The sequence below is a fragment of the Cucurbita maxima genome, unplaced genomic scaffold (assembly GCF_002738345.1).
Source record: "Cucurbita maxima cultivar Rimu unplaced genomic scaffold, Cmax_1.0 Cma_Scf00102, whole genome shotgun sequence".
NCBI lineage: Eukaryota > Viridiplantae > Streptophyta > Magnoliopsida > Cucurbitales > Cucurbitaceae > Cucurbita > Cucurbita maxima.
In genome coordinates, this window is record NW_019272118.1 from 103,330 (window position 1) to 108,989 (window position 5,660).

General features: G+C 35.5%; 1 non-coding gene across 1 annotated transcript; it reads left to right on the forward strand.

Annotated features, from left to right (window-relative positions):
• Positions 1-1,920: 1,920 nt before the first annotated feature.
• TRNAQ-UUG lies at positions 1,921-1,992 on the forward strand. The gene has a single exon. It is a non-coding gene; the product is annotated as a tRNA-Gln (tRNA).
• Positions 1,993-5,660: the final 3,668 nt, after the last annotated feature.

The following is a 5,660-nucleotide window of genomic DNA, read 5'->3' on the forward strand; positions in this document are numbered from 1 at the left end:
AGTAAGTCGTGCAAGGAATAAGGAACTAGTAGGTTTAATTTGGGTTCGTTTGAACTAAAAAATGATCCAAAATTTTTCAAACGAACCCAAATTTAAGACTCACTAGCCCAAAGTCCATATGTGGTTAAAAAAAAAACTTCCGTGGCCCAACCCTTGGTCGCAGTTCGCATCCAACAATTTCTTTTTCAACCTACACGTATGCTCTAAGCCAAACTCATGTAACTAGTCAAAAGATGCGGCCCACAACTGGATGAAAGACAAGTGTCACAATCGCACTCTTGCAGTAGTGAGACAATGATTATGTGACATTTGTTCTAATCCAATGAACAAGTCAACCATGCAAAATTTGGACTGAATGAACAATAGAAGTGTATGCTCAAATCACGTTTAGAAGAAATATTTTAGAAAACGTGAGCGAGGAAATACGTTAAAAACAATTTCAAATAGAACAATGTTATCAGCTAAAAGTGAACAAACAACAACTAGTCACGGTCTCTTATAGTACATTTTGAAACATTTTAGTCGTGATGGGTGTAGATATAATTTTGAGGACTAATCATACACCCCATATTGGCACAACAATAATAGTAAAGACATATCTAAGATGAAAGCAAGTAAAAGAGGTTTGGAATGAGCATGTCACCATGAACCATAAATCATTTACAAGAATAGCTGAGACATCTAACATGAAGCCACAGGCAACACGCCTTGGCCAATCATGATCGCGACATCTGCCCTTACACAATTTGTCCATATCTCTATCAACCGACTCTTCATAAACTCAACGTTGTAGGATGAGACTGACTTTTGGTAGGGTCACTTTTGGACCGATAATCTGTAGAAGGGGTCACTAAGGTTGAGTTCATACAAAATGAGTCCATAGCTCAATGTTAGAGCATTTGACTGCAGATCAAGAGGTCACCAATTCAAACCTAGTTGGGCCCTTCTGTCTTGGATAGAAATTTGTTACACTTTTTGGACCGACACTATGTCTAAGGGGTCACTAAGGTTAAAATCCTACAAAATGGGTCAATGGCTCAGTGGTAGAGAATTTGATCGGTCACCCATTTGAACGTGGTTGAGCCCTTCTATTTTGGACAGACACTTTTTACACATTTGGATTGACACTCTGTAGAAGGGGTAACTAAGGTTGAAATCATGCAAAATGGGTCCATAGCTTAGTGGTAGAGCATTTGACTGTAGATCAAGAGGTCACCAGTTGAGGTCATCTGGTTGGGCCCTTTTATTTTAGACAGACACTTTGTTCGATTTCCTCCTGACCACGAGTGTCTAAAGGAGAAAAAATAAGAATAATTACCAATTCCAAACCTTATTCCAAAGTCCTCCACTAGACCACGTGTTTCTTTGAGCTAGACACAAAAAATTAGCGGTTAAATTTAGGAAACTTATGATTTTTATATTATCAAGAGTTTAGTTGAGCTAGGTCGATTCAATCTAGTGGTCCCTAGAATTGAACCGAACCAAACCAACTAGTTAGTAACATGATTTAGTGGAATAATTTTCACGCAAAGTAGAAGCAATAATGGAGGGATTGAATAATATAGTTTTCACCCCTTGTTTCTCGAAGGAATATTGAAATAATATAGTTTTCATGTTAAGTTTTGCATGGAAGAAAGAAAGACCGGGATGTAAAGTATTATTTCAATTTGTTTGTAATATACAACAATATATAAATTAACTATAAGAAATATATAAAATTTGATGTTCTCTAAGAGCTTCAATCAACACTGGAGGGTTACTTCTGCAACCACTCTAAAGGTGCTCAAGATTACAACGAGTGAGATAAAATAGCTCTAGAACTTTGAATTCAATAACTTGAGTTTGACTCGTGATAGGATCTCTCTTCTTGTGGAATCTGCATAAAATAGGAAAACCATTCCAAAACAAAATTTTACAAGGGGTTCTATGGTGTAGTGGTTAGCACTTTGGACTTTGAATCCAACGACCTGGGTTCAACTCCCGGTAGGACCTTTAAGAAATCACCTTGATGCAAAATCCCAGAATAAGTAACGACAACCTAAGACATTTTTAAAAAGGGTGTTACTTCAGGCATGAACCCTAGCAACTTGTTAAGCACTTGTTAAGCATGATATTTGTGCATTAACCTAGGTGTTTTCTTGGATTCTTGGTGATCTTAGGTTTATGCATAACGTCTTGGGTCAAGCTTGGAACTTATAAGTTCTTAGGAATAGCCCAACATGATATTGTGCACATAGTATCTACTAGAGACCAAGGGTACATGTGGGGAAGCTATTATTTCATGGATACCACTTTAGTTATATCCTACAATGTAAAGTCATATGGATCATGGTGAGCATTTTCTCCCATATCTTGGTTTCGAATAACTCTCAAACTTCATTACCTTTTATAACCTCTCGGGATAAGGATTCATACAACATTTCATAAAATAAGATCTATTGATGTGTTTCATAGCATTTGAAGGTCATCTAGGTCATGAAACGAAGGTAAATTATCTTAGGGGCATTATAGTCATTTTACATTGTTTCTTGGTTTACCTACTTATCCTTATCCAATGACCACCAAATTTCATATCTAACCTCAACATGCTATAATATGCTGAGTATTAAAATATGATAGGCAGCGGAGCTCATATAGTGGGTTATTTTAATGTTACTTAAATCTAGAACTATTTGATCGGTTCAGGGTCTTAACTCACAGTTCTTTGAGTTTTTCTTTCATATATCCTTAATTCATACTTGGTTTAGGGTTCATATGAAAATCCAAACGAATTCTACAGGTATTTCTTAACAAAGAGTCCAAGGGGGCTACTTACCTCGTCGTCAACGTTTGGGACCTCCATTCTTGAGCTTCAACTTCAAATTTCCTTCCACATACTCCTTATTGTATCTAGTTTATGAAACCATAATGTTTTTTACAAGAATCGGTCTGGAATGGGGTTAAAATTGAGAAAACCCAGAGAAAAGATCAAATTTTGAGTTGACTTGGACAGTTCAGTTGAACTGGCCGTATCATCGTTTTCTTCCTCTGAACAGGTAGAAGATGCGCATTTTTCGACTCGCCACCATCTGAAACTCGGCCTGTACAGCCACATTTATAGCGTTTTTCTCCTCGATTTCTTCGTGAAACTTAAAGATGGATGTTACAAGAAAGGGCTAGGGATTTATTTGATACCTTCTTGTCGATCGTAGCCTAAGATATTCGCTTCCAAAGTTCATCCAAAATCTGATTTATCACTAGAGATAAAACAAATGATTTCTTATTGGGTAGCCGATTCTAGGTGTTTCAAGGCCCTATTTCTTCATTGAACCACTTCCATATCCTTTCTTCAGGCTAAAGAAATTAGATTGGAGGAACGTCTTTAAGTGTAGGACCTTAATTTCCAGAAATCGTTCTCGGTATGCAACTCACTCTAAACGCCAGATTTTCAATCTCGTCGGTAGCTTGTTCTACAACGTTTCAGCACTCGATTCCTCCATCAAGTTTACTCAACTTCTTCCTCTGAAGCTAGAGGAATCCTTAATTTGAAGGAAAAGAGATCATAGATAGGAATTCGACTCTTATCTCCAATTTAATTTCGAAACCTATTTCCTTCAATTCGGCACGCTCTCGAGGTTATTTTTCTTCGTGGTCTTCTATGGAAGCATTCATTGGATGTGCAGAAACTAATTGGAATCATTCTTGCTCGATGAGTCATCATGTATCCTCAGATTGGATTTTCAAGTTTCGATTGAAGTTCTTCAATGGTAGATTGAATTGGGGGAATGGCTTCTGGGTACTTTCAGCACTCTATTCCTTCATAGAACTTGTGGGTAATCTTGTTGAGAAACTGTAGGAATATGTTTGAAGAGAAATGATTGAGGATTGCTCTCGAATTTGGAAGAAATCTGAGAGTAGCAGACCCATAATCTAAATGCTTATTGCATTTGATCAGGGGATCGACCTTTCTCGATTCGTATTCCATATTGTTGCTCCTACTTCAGACTTTATAGGAGGAGCTTAAACCAACATTGAGAGCTCCAGAATCTTCGTTATTTAGAAGTTTGAAGAGAAATGATGGAGGATTGCTCTGAAATTTGGATGAAATCCTAGAGTAAAAGACCCATAATCATAACGCTTATTGCCTTCGAGTGAGGGATCAACCTTTCACAATTCTTATTTCGTATTGTTGCTCATACTTCAGACTTTATAGGAGGAGCTTAAACCGACATTGAGAGCTCCAGATTCTTCATTATTTAGAAGTTTGAAGAGAAATGGTGGATGATTGCCCTCAAATTTGGAAGAAATCTGAGAGTAGAAGACCCACAATCTAAACACTTATTGCCTATGATTGGAGGATCGACCTTTCTCGATTCTTATTCCATAGTGTTGCTCCAACTTCAGACTTTATAAGAGAATCTTAAACAGAACTTGAGAGCTCCAGAATCTTCATTATTTAGAGATCGAACTTTCTGGATAATTTTTCGGAGATATCAACTCTGATATTCGCCTTACCGACTTAGGCTTTGAATACTAGTCGTTGGATGTGATGATCCGTGCGTGTTCGTTCTAGATCATATCAAATTTTGGAGAAGATCCGACGGTTGAGATTTGAGTTCGAAGGATTTTTCTCAGATGGTCACGGTAGATGCTCTGATTCTAATTATAGTGGCATCTCTGTAATTATCCATTCTTCCAGGGGTATTTTGGTAATTTTCCACTTTCTGAATATTTTATTATTATTTTTCTCAAAAAAATCGATAATTTTTCTACAAATTCCTCATCCCTTTTTGATCATTTCCCCCTTATTTTGAATCTTGAGATTCCTTCTAGATAAGGAATTACAAATTTCGAAAGATTTTTGATAATTGATAAAATGATTTTTTTTTCCCTTTTCATTTACTTTTTTCTTTCCAATTCTTTTTCAAAAGGTCTTTTAACTCCTTGAAATCACTTGTTAGTATACTCACTTGACTAAGTCCCTCCTTGGTCTTTAATTTTTTTCCTTTCTATCCTTTAGGTCTTTCATGAGTGGCTTATTCTTATGGGAGCTAATTTCTTTCATTTTTTGGGTGTTACATACACATACTCGTTACAAACACAAAATAAAAGCAGACTCAAAAGAACAAAAAATACTAGATTAAAAACAAAGGTTAGTCCAAGGCTCACACTCCAAAGTCCGCTCTCATCCACGACCAACTCTTAGTTACTTGAAAAAAAAAATGATAAACATGGAGTGAGTAAAACTTAGTAAGTAGCCTACTAGTAGGTTCTTAATCGCGTGCTTAAGCTAGGATATTACTTCTTGATATGTTTTCAGGATCTTATACCGATCTTGAAATCCTTCCCCTAAAATAACCTTCAATTTTCTCCTCATGAACACAATTCTCTCCATCATTCTTTTTTTAAACCATTTTTGAAAGTTAAAAAAGTAGTTTTGAAGCTTTTTTTTGTTTTTTTGAAAATTCAACCGTATTTAAAAAAAAAAAATTATGAGTATTTTTTTGGATAAAGTTCAAAGTTCAATGGTTTTTTTATTAATTTCGCTTATAATTTTTTAAAAAATACAAATTTTTGTTGTTTAAGTTGATATTAATTTTATTAAAATACATAACACCACATCAAAATTAATTTATTTCGAATAAAATTAAAACTAAAAAATTAATTTATTTTAAACTAAA